Below are 10,157 nucleotides of genomic sequence, written 5' to 3'. Positions count from 1 at the left end.
ATCTTGTAGTGGGTGTCCAGTGAAAGCACACAACCAAGCCAAAGAGTGGGAGAAGGAAGGATTTATTACTTGTAGCAAGTAAGGAGAACACTGGGGATCTTTCTCTGTAACAGTGTCTCTTGGAACAGCAAAACTGGGGAAGTTTCAAGCTTAAGGCACATGCTTATTATTCATGAAGAGGCTTGGGGAGTTTACGTATCATAGAACTGGGGCAAAGGTTGACAGGAGGGTCAGAAAAGCTCAGGGTCATCCCTTAGGTTTCGGTTGATCTAGTGGTTGAAGGGGGTTTCAATTCTGCAAAACAACTCAAGAAAGTGCTTCAGGCTAATCTTTACCATTGAAACAGAACTGCGGGGTCTTTACCACTGATATATCATCTTTGCTGCTGCTACTTCTTTGCCTGACAACAGTTGTTTGATCCTGCATTCTTTTGTTCCTTTAAAATCATTAATTACTGGGACCTGTTCATTCATTATTGAGACCTGTTCAAAGACAAGCATTGTGGCCAGGCTTGGATCACAAAAGCGGCTTAGGGAACAAATGACTTCTCTTATACCAAAATGCTACATTTGGTTCTTTTTCTCTGGGCCTCCTTACTTTATCTGCTTACAATACCAACTCAGGACTGTTTACCCTGAGGCTTTTACGTGGAATTTCTGTTATGTAAGTCAGAACTGATTCTGCCTACTACAGAGATTTTGGGGCTTCCCTGGTGGCTCAAATGGTAAAGAATCTGCCTGCAGTGCAGGAGACCTGGGTTCAATCTCTGGGTTGGGAAGATCCCCTGGAGGAGGAAATGGCAACCCACTCCAGTAATCTTGCCTGGAGAATTCCATGGACAGAGAAACCTGGTGGGCTACAGTCCATAGGGTCACAAAGAGTCGGACATGACTGAGCGTCTAACACTATACTACTACAGAGATTTTTTCTCCCCTAAAACTGTCTGTCCGCAGCCCCTGTGTATTTGCTCTGAGTTATCTCACCCTTTCCCATGGCTCTACTATGGGTCCTTCCTGATAACTCCTCAAAACGCCTCACTGGCCCAGCTCTCTTCCCTGAACTCCAACCCCACACATCCGATCCCCCGATTGCCATATAAAATTAATTATTCACTCAACAAACATCTTTCATGCAATGTGTCAAGCTGTGTGCTGGATGAATCAGGCACAGTCCTGCCGTCAAGGAGCTCACAGTTCAGAGAGGGGAACAGGCAAGTAAACAGATGCCATAAACTTCCAAGGAAGTCCCTAAGGAAGGTTGTTAACCCGTGCTGTGCAGTGAGGTCATGGGGAAGGGTTTCTGGTAGAAGAAGCATTGAATCAAGCCCTGAAAGGAGTAGAGCTGGTGGTTAGGACTGATGTCATGGAGAGCCTGATTAGATCTATTCCCAGGGTACTGCTGAGCCATGGGAGACTCCTAAGCAGGAGCTGACCAGTTGGACTTGTGTTTCTGAAATATTGTTCTGGACACCAGGTAGAGAAAAGCTAAGTGGGTGAGGGTGGTGGGGGAGGGCGACGAGGTTGCTTGGGGCTGGGAGTCCCAGGAGGAGGCGGCTGTAGCAATTCAGGTGCAGGAAGACAGTGATCTGAGATAAGAGAGGGACAGAGAAGTAGAAATAAGTGGCTGGATTCCAGGAATATTTAAGAAGGAAGTTGGGCAGGGCTTGGTGATCTACTGGTTGGAACAGGAAAGGGGTTGGCTATCCAGACTCCCAGGTTTCTGGCTCCAGATTGAGACAGGGACGCAAGAGGCTAGGTTTGCAGGTGTGATATGGGGCTCCATCTTGGACAAGTGGTGGAGTGAGGTGCCAGAGGGTATACAAGTGCAGAATGTAACTGAACCAATAACTGATGAACTTGCCAGGGAAGAGGTGGGCTACCTCCAAGCTCAAGACCTCCCGCCCCAGCTAGGCTATTCCTGTTGCCTGCTCATAGGTCCCTTCCCCAAGTGACAACCCGATTCTGACCCCAGCATTATGTTAGAACCGCTTCCCTTTCCCCCTACACCCCACAGCAGCAGAAGGCTAAACTCCTGAGTCTACCATTCAAGGCCTTTCTCCCTGGCCCTAGGCCTGGGCCCCATCCAGTGGCTGATCTCGCTTCGCCCCTCCCCTAATACACACTGCGCCTCATACCCGCCCCCGAGGGCGGGGGTGCGCTCTTGCCCCTGCCAGGCCGAGATGGCTGGGGGACAAAGCGTAGGGAAGCACCCGTACCCTCCAGGCCCCGCTAAGGGGCGCAGGCCGCGGCCTGGAAGGATTTCGGGGGACCCCAGGTAGCGATGGGGGCGTGACGAAGCCGGTCCCGCCGCAGGGGGAGGTGCCTCTCTGGAGCCACCGCCCGCCGCGGCCCCTCCCCTCTGGGAGCCGGGCGAGAGTCCTGGGCTCTGATTGGGCAACTCCGGAGGGGGGCCGCGCAGCTCCACCAATGAGCGCGCGCCGGGCGCGGCAGCTGGCGGAGGAGCGAGCGCAGCCTGGAGCCGCGGCGCCGCGGGTCTGAGCTCGGTGATCTCGGCCCTGGGAAGGCGGGCGGGGCGGGGTGCGCGCCGCGGGAGCGAGCCTGGCAACCCGCAGGGCCGCGGAGACTGTCGTTGGACGCTGAGGTAGGGGTCGGCTTGGGGGGGTGGGGGGTCAAGGGCGGGGGAGCGTGAGGGGACGAACGCCTGATCGTCTGCCCGGAGCCTGTAGGGGAGAGGGATGGTCTGGGAGGTTGCGAAGACAGCCCAGACCTAGTCCATGCGGGGATCCTCCCCCTTCGGTCTGCGGGGCCCAGTCTTTGGGGTGCCTCCTGCCGGAGCCTGCATCTGTCTGCGCCGGCACCCGGGACCCGGGACCGCATCTCCGAGGACGCTCCGCCGTCTGCGTCCCATGCCTAGCTCTGATCTGCGGGACCGCGTCCATACCCAGCGCACTACCCCCTCCCCTGCTCTTGGTGGGAGGCCGTGCCTATGAGGAGTGGGCCCAGACTGGGGCACCCACGTGTGGATCTGCGCGGAGCGCTCCGCCCACACGGCCCTCCCCCGAGTCTTCCTGCAGGAGCTGGGGCTGGAGGATGAATGGGACAGATGCAACGCTCTCGTGGCTTCGGCTGCGCTGCGCAGTCCTCCTGGCTGGGGCGGGGGCGGAGGGGGGCGGCGGAGGTGGAGGCTGCGGTGGCTGCGGCCTGACAGGCGCAGAACTGGTAGCTCGGAGGGTGCACACGTGCTCGAGGACCTGTGTGTGGTGTTTGGAGGCGGGTGTGCGTGTGTCACGTGGGCATAGGAGTGTGCCTGTGTGTGTGAGGGGGGTGCATTTACTGGATGGAGTGGTGTGTGAGGGCGGGTCACGCGGACATGGGCGTGCGCCTGCTCCGGGAGTGGTGTGTGTATGTGTGTCTTCGGGGTACAGGAGTGTGTAGAGAAGGTTATGTCCCAGGTCACAGGACTATGTCTGGGTGGGCACACATGGGGTTTATATCCGCCACGGGGGTGGGGAGTCTGCAGGAGCAAACAGCTTGTGTCCTTGAGGATGCACTGGTCGCCCCCACATCCCTCATTTTTCCCTCTAGAGCATACAGATGGAGCACCCACCGAGTGCCAGACTGTATCCTAGGCCCACAGACTCTGGGGACCCCTGCCTCTTCCTTGGCCTGTTAGCCCTAGTCCCCACAGAGGACAGAGGGTTCTTTTTTTTTAAATCTCATCCAACGCAGTCACTCCCCTACTCAGACCCTTCCTTTGGCTTTTGAGATTTCCTGGTCTCTGTCCAAAAAGACCCCCGAGGCCAAGCCCTGCGTCCCAGCCAGGAAGTGGCTGTCTGTCATGCACAGTGTGACCTTCCATCGCCTCCTCTGAAACTCTTACTCAGCGATCAGGAGCTTAAATGCCACCTCCTCCAGGAAGCCATCCCTGAGACCAGGCACAGTGAATGACTGTGCCTTCTCATCAAGGTGGGACTCTGCTTGCCATCAGGTACCTCTCACACATGGACACCACAGTCCAAGGACATCGGCCTCCTTGCTGTTCCTCAGATAGCATGATCACCGTCTTATCTGGACGCACTGGGTCTTAGTTCTGACACATGGAATCTTTGTTTGAGTCATGTGGGATCTTTCCTTGAAGGATCTTCGGCTCATGGACTCTTTGTGGTACGTGGTCTTAGTTGCTCAGCAGCATGTGGGGTCTTGGTTCCCTGACCAGGGATGGAACCCATGTCCCCTGCATTGCAAGGTGGATTCTTCACCACTGGACCACCAGGGAAGTTCCTGGGCCTCACTCTTGATTCCCTCAGACAACTGTAATTTTTTTCTCCACAGCATGTACCACTTGACATGCCATCTATTAATTCCCAGCTTTCTTGTTTGTTGCTTCTTGTCCCACTAGAAATTAAACTTCACTGAAGCAGGGACTTTGTCTTTTTGGTTTGGTGCTTTATCTCCTGGCACCTAACACCGTGCCTGGCACATACAGCAAGTGCTCAGTTGAGTTTTTTTCATGTGAATGAATGGCTCTGGGTTCCCTGGCTGCTTCCCAGCCTCTGAGCCCCAGTCTCCTCGCTGCTCAGAGCAAGGTCTCCTGCTCTTCTGTCCTTCAGATTCCAAGATCCTGGAAGGCCAGGTCTGGAAGAACTGAGACCAAATTAACTTGCATGTTAGCAATATCCCCTCTAGGAAGTGGTATGGAGGATGGGGTGGGGTGGGATTGAGGTGTGAGCCTGGGGGTGGGTGGCAGGTATGGAGGAAATAGTGGGGAAGGAAAGTGGAGGGCTGGATCTGGACTTTTTAAGGAGTTAAGTTTGGTGACCTCACCCAGCTGTGGGGAGATCAGGGAGGAGATGTCTGAATTGTCCTCCAGCAGCCAAGGAGAGGGAGGTGTGTTCCTGGCAGAAGGCACAGCCTGTCTGAAGGGCTGGCAGCACAAGAGAGTCTGCAGTTTGGGACTTTCGGCCAGAGTGGAGAGTAAGTGGGGTAAGGTTCGGGGGTTAAGGATGGGCAAAAGGGAAACGATGGGTGATAAGGAGGGCTGCCAGGCTTCTGGCCTGGGAGAACTGGGAGGATGATGGCACTCATCTCTGAGATGTGGACAGAGGAGGAAGAGCGGACTCGAGGGAAATGCTAAGCTGAATTGGAACCGAGCTGCCGGGGAGCACCGAGGGGAGGAGGCAGCTGGCTGGAAGGAGTTGGGCTGGAGGCATGGACCTGGTTTGGAGGATGAGGAGGGGCAGAGAGAGGAGGGAGGACCTGGAGGACATCAGCAGGAGCCACTGAGGATGTGCTAAGGGCTGCTGGGCTGAATTAGGCGCAGAGCCCACCTCAGTGGCTGGGGCCTCCCTGGGGATGATGGGAGGGGGCGTTGTCACAGCAGGCATCCTCCAGCATGACTTGGCACCAGACGCCTGGGCCTCCCCCGAGGGGACTGAGTCATCCCAGGCGGAGGCGGGAGCCGCGGAGGCCACCCGTTGCCAGGGCCATCCAGACACTTGTCAGGAGCATAAACACAGCTCCTGTGAGGCAGCCTAGGGATACCAAGGCCACCTTCTATGTCTGGTCCCAGGGGACCAGACCACCTCCTTACAGCTTTCCCTTCTGGCCTGTCCCCTGGCAACCAGGGCCATGTCTTGTCTTGCCTAGATGGTAGCTGGGCCCCTGCTCAACCTGGCCCTGAGATTCCCAGCGGCCTTCCAGAATTCAGGGCGAGATCTGAAGACATTCATCCCAGGCGGGGCTGCTTGAACCAGTGTGGGTGAGAGCAAGATATGCCTGCTCTGTCCTCTTCTGGGCCTCCTCTGAGGGACCAAGTTGATGAGGTTCATCTTGAAGAGGAGACCTGGTCCTGTGGGGTCTGGAGCCAGGGTCTGCATCCCCTGTGCGCTGCGGGCTAAGTCCCTTCAGTCATGTCTGACTCTTTGCGATTCCATGGACTGTAGCCCGACAGGATCCTCTGTCCATGGCATTTCCCAGAGAAGAATACTGGAGTGCATTGCCATTCCCTCCTCCAGGGGATCTTCCTGACCCAGGGATCGAACCCAAGTCTCTTGTGTCTCCTGCATTGGCAACCAGGAGGGCCTCCTGGGAAGCCCCCTGCATCCCTTAGGAGCAGCCAGATACCTGGGAATGAGGTGGGGATGAGGGACATAGCCTGGAAGGAGAAGTCTGAGCTGGGTAATGTGCCAGGCCATCCTGGAGCCAGGGGTAGATATGGGGCTATGCTTTGTGGGCTTTTGTTTGTTTTTGTGTTTTTAAGAGTAACTTTTTTTTTCTTTTTTGTCTGCACTGGTCATTGTTGCTACACGTGAGCTTTCTCTAGTTGCAGCGAGCAGGGGTTACTCCCTCATTGTGTGCATTGGCTTCTCTTGTTGCAGAGCACAGGCGTGCGGGCTTCAGTAGTTGTGGTACACAGGCTTAGTTGCCTTGATGCATGTGGCATCTTCCTGGATCAGGGATCGAACCTGTGTCCCCTGCATTGGCAGGCGGATTCTCAACCACTGGACCACCAGGGAAGTCCTTGAGGCTGCACTTTGTGTGCACAACAAGGCTCTCTCTCTCGGTGGTTGTGACAGACATATCCTGGCCCCACATCACTCAGACACAATCTGCTTCAACGTCCATAGTCTCATTCACTTCCTCCCATAGCCCTGGGAGATGGCAGGATGGGGGCTATCTATCCTATTCACATAGCATACTGAGGCTCCAAAAGTTCAATGATGTGTCCAGGGCAACATAGCCCCTGTCTGGGAGGACAGCTGGGGGTCGTGCTTCTCAGTGAGGAAGGGCCTGAGCCTGGCCATTCTCACCTGCAGGACCAAGCTGGTCCCTAGAAGGCTCCCCATGCCTGTAGAAGTCCTTGCTCTGCCCTGGGCCTGGCTGCCAGCCTGTCTGTCCTTCTTTATGCCCATGTGGCTCCTAGCTAGCCGCCGAGTCAGTTTCTATACAGTGTCTATAGACTTAAGGGCTTAAGCTTGGGGATGGCCTTGAGAAACGCCCTGGGTGAGCTTCCAGAGAGGGATGGGTCCTACCCAAGACATACAGCCCAGCCCAGCAGGCAGCCCCGGGCTGGTGGACAGGTGACTGTGTGGGAACGTGGGAGGTTCCAACTTGACTTTCTGAGATCAGGTTCCCATGGCACCCAGCGGGTGCAGGGCCCACCCCCTCCCCCAATCCTGGGGCACGGGTACACAAAGACCCCAAGACACACAACGCACATGAACATGCTTAACCACTGAATGTAGACCACAGCCGTAGATTTTTGTTTCCGGGCAGACGGGCTCCTGTGTGCAGAACCCCCTCCCCCCACACACACTGTTACCCAGAGCTGACAGCCCTGCTCGCCCATATTCTCTCACTTGATACACACCCTCACACACAGGGTGCCAGGCCCTGTCGCCTGGACACAGGCAGGAACCGGGGGCCTCCCCGGGGCACCTCCTGCATAGCCGTGCTTAGTCACCTGAATCTGATCCAGGCGGGAGGGAGCGTGGAGGGCCTGACGTCAGCTCTCACAGCTGCCTGTGCCGCCCGAGCCTCCATCTGGGCCACCGCGTGTCCCAGGCAATCACAACAACAGCAACACAACAACTCAGTTTTACGGGGCTCCGTTAGGGGCAGGCCCGGTTCTGAGCCCGGTAAGGGCGTTCCTTCCTTTACTCCTCCCAGCCACCTGGGCAGTGATACTGCTGCTAACCCCATTCAGCAGATGGGGAAAACCCAGGCACAGAGATCAGTCACCTGCCCGTGGATGGGCACACCACCAGGAAGGGGCGTTGGCCTGGCAGCCTGGCTTCAGAGCCTGGGTCCTAAACCAGGGAACAGGGCCCCAGAGTGGAGCAGGAAGGGTCTGCCCTGACCTGAGGTGTGACCCCAGACCCACCCCTGTCCCTTGCTGGGCCCTACTTTCCTCATCTGAGAAAAAAAGGGTGACAGTCTCAGGGAAAATCATACGCAAATTTGTTGGGCTCTGCAGCCTGTGGCCTCTGCCTGTGATGGTTCTCAGTCCCCTGGGTTCCTGCTGGGGACCAGAGGACAAGAGTTCCAGACACTGCCATCCATTCCCTGCTGTGGGCTGGGGTCTTAAGCTCCTTGGGGTTCCCTCTCTCCTCTCTGCTTTCCCATCTGTGTAATGGGGCCAGGACTGTAATGATCACTATGGCAAATATTTATTGAACGCCTACGATGCCTCAGGTACTGCTGCAGAGGCTAGTGGTTTTATGGAGACAAGGCAGACAAGAACCCTAATCTGTGGAGTTTATGTGGGAGAAAAAGAACTTACAGAGTGAGGGGGAAGGGTGGCAGGGTGGGCCAGGCTTGGAGGGTTCCTTTTAGCCCTGGCTTCTTCCTTCTTGAAACCATCTGGTTCCTAAAGCCTTTCTGATGCTCTAATCCCATTCCATCTCCTCCAGGAAGGCCTCCATGATGCTCCAGCCCTACTCACTTCCTCACCTACTTCAGAGAAGCCTTCCCAATGTTTTAGTCTATTTGCCACTCTAACCTCCTCCAGGGAGGCCTCCCCGATGCTCACATTCCCCTCACTCCTTTAGGTCCAGCGTCCGTATCTTTTCCTGTTGCCAGTCTAGATCCCCTTCCCCCTTCCTTTCTGCATGCCAACATCAGCTCCACCAGGCTACCACTCATTCAATACTTTGGTGTCAGACACAGGGGGTCTGGACCATGCCCTTACCCACAGTTCATTTCCAAGTTGTAGGCTTGGGAATCTGGGAAGGTCCTGCATCTGTAGTACAGATGGGAAGACTGAGGCTCAGAGCTGGGAAGGAGCTGCCCTAGGTAGGTTGGCAGGCAGGACAGGAACCCAGCCCAGGCTCCTCTGTAGCCAGTGGACTCCAGCGAGCCCAGCCTCCTTGACATCTGTCAAAGTAAGGTGATGGGGGAATAAGGAGTGAGATAAAGAACATGTTCTCGAAATTGTTTTGTGGTGACAGTGCAAGTTACCACCAGACAGGAAGGGCAGAGGGTCAGGAGTCCACTTACTTCCTTTTCCGGAGAAGATACTCAGTCTGGTCCAGGAAGGGGGAGGGGCACTGAGTGGGGTGGGGCCTGTGCTCAGCCCTGGGCAGAAATGGAGTCCCAGCCTGCGTATCCGGGTTCAGCCCGGGGTCAGGGTTCAGCCCAGGGATGTGGTTGAATATGAGGGCTGGGACTGGACACCAGAGGTTGGTTTGGGGTTCAAGCTGGAGAGGTCTGGGGCCTTGCTGGGGGCTCAGACTACAGTAGGACCAGGGTGCAAGGCCAGGCCAGGGGAGCATCTCAACCTGAACAGATGAGGCGAACATTTTGGCCACATGAATAAACTGGAAGGGAAAACCAGGAGAAATAAGTGCAGTGAAGTCTCTCTTCACCGTCATCAGAGCAGTAGCCCCCTCCTCTAATGGAGCCTGTCCTGGGCTGCAGGCTCTGCTGGGGCAGGGAAGGGAGCGATGGGAGACTTGCCCTATGGCCCTGGAGAGGCCTCCCTGGAGAAGGTGCCAGGGTGGGAGAGGCTGGAGCCCCAGGGAAGTCTTCCTGGAAGCAGCAACAGGGGTGGAGGGGGGGACCTGAAGCATCAGGAGCTCAGCTCGGCTTCAGGCAGTGCAGCGGTGGTGGCAGCAGCCTTGGAATGCTCTGCTGTCAAGGGGTGGAGCTGTGAGTCACTGGGCTGTCTGCTGGATGGGGGCCCAAGCTGACCCTGGGTTCTGTTTCTGCCAGTGCCACGAGGCCTCCAGTTCTGCCCATATCTGTCTGTTCTGACTCCAGAATATCGAATTCTCCCTGCTTCCCTGTGAAGCCAGCAAGGCTGATGTGCCTGTTTTACAGATGGGAATACTGAGGTCTAGAGGGCTGGTGTGCAGCAGAGACAGATGAGTTCCTGGAATTCCTTTTTTTAAAAAAACCTGTATGTATTTTTGGCTGTGCTGGGTCTTCATGGCTGCGCCGGCTATTGTCTGGTGGCAGCGCGCAGGCTTCTCACTGTGGTGGCGTCTCTTGTAGCGCACGGGCTCTAGGGCCCTGGGCTTCAGTAGTTGCGGCACGTGGGCTCGGTAGTTGCTGTTTCTGGGTTCTAGAGCTCAGGCTCAACTTCAGTAGTTGTGGCACATGGGCTTAGTTGCTCCACGGTACGTGGGATCCTCCCAGATCAGGGATCGAACCCCTGTCTCCTGCATTGGCAGGCGGATTCTTTTCCACTGAGCCATC

The 10,157-nt window shown here is 56.2% G+C and overlaps 1 protein-coding gene across 1 annotated transcript in view; it reads left to right on the top strand.

The window, feature by feature from the left end:
- Positions 1-2,518: 2,518 nt before the first annotated feature.
- Positions 2,519-10,157, top strand: part of CAMKK1 (calcium/calmodulin dependent protein kinase kinase 1) — a 28,131-nt gene continuing 20,492 nt past the window's right edge. Inside the window, exon 1 of the mRNA NM_001192251.3 lies at positions 2,519-2,601. The gene's annotated coding sequence lies outside the window, so the exon portion shown is untranslated. The remainder of the gene's footprint in view (positions 2,602-10,157) is intronic.

This window comes from Bos taurus, chromosome 19 (assembly GCF_002263795.3).
Source record: "Bos taurus isolate L1 Dominette 01449 registration number 42190680 breed Hereford chromosome 19, ARS-UCD2.0, whole genome shotgun sequence".
NCBI classification, from domain to species: domain Eukaryota; kingdom Metazoa; phylum Chordata; class Mammalia; order Artiodactyla; family Bovidae; genus Bos; species Bos taurus.
This window is presented reverse-complemented; position numbering and strand designations above follow the sequence as displayed.